The following is a 574-nucleotide window of genomic DNA, read 5'->3' on the forward strand; positions in this document are numbered from 1 at the left end:
TATACGTAAATACACACACATGCATGCATATATTTTGAAAATATTTACATGTATATACATTTATATATTTATATTCATATAATTAATATTATATATAAATCTATTTAATATATAAACGTAACATATTTTTCTTTAATATATACATGCATGGGTGTGTATTTATATATACATAATAAATATGCTGTGGGGGTGTTTTCAGCTGCAGGGACTGAGGAACTCGTCAGAGTAGAAGAAACGCTCAGTGCAGCAAAATATTGAGTTAGCCTTAATGAAAACCTAATTCAGAGCATTGAGAACCTCAGACTGGGCAGAAGGTTTACCTTCCAACAGGACAGTGGACCTAAGCACACAGCAAGAGTGGCTTATAGACAACTCTGTGAATGTCCTTGAGTGGCCCAGCCACAGCCTGAGCTTGAACCCAATCAAACATTTCTGGAGAAACCTGAAAGATTGATGTGGAAAAAAAGTAATTTAAAGCAGTTTAACATAATGCAGCAACATAACAAACGTGAAATAAATGAAGGGGTATGAATACTTTCGCAAGGCACTATATATATATATATATATATATATG

General features: G+C 33.1%; 1 protein-coding gene across 1 annotated transcript in view; it reads right to left on the reverse strand.

The window, feature by feature from the left end:
* Positions 1-574, reverse strand: part of LOC107661337 (anthrax toxin receptor 1-like) — a 56616-nt gene that overhangs the window by 14957 nt on the left and 41085 nt on the right. The window lies entirely within an intron of this gene.

Source organism: Sinocyclocheilus anshuiensis, unplaced genomic scaffold, assembly GCF_001515605.1.
Source record: "Sinocyclocheilus anshuiensis isolate Anshui unplaced genomic scaffold, SAMN03320099.WGS_v1.1 scaffold703, whole genome shotgun sequence".
In the NCBI taxonomy this organism is placed as follows: domain Eukaryota; kingdom Metazoa; phylum Chordata; class Actinopteri; order Cypriniformes; family Cyprinidae; genus Sinocyclocheilus; species Sinocyclocheilus anshuiensis.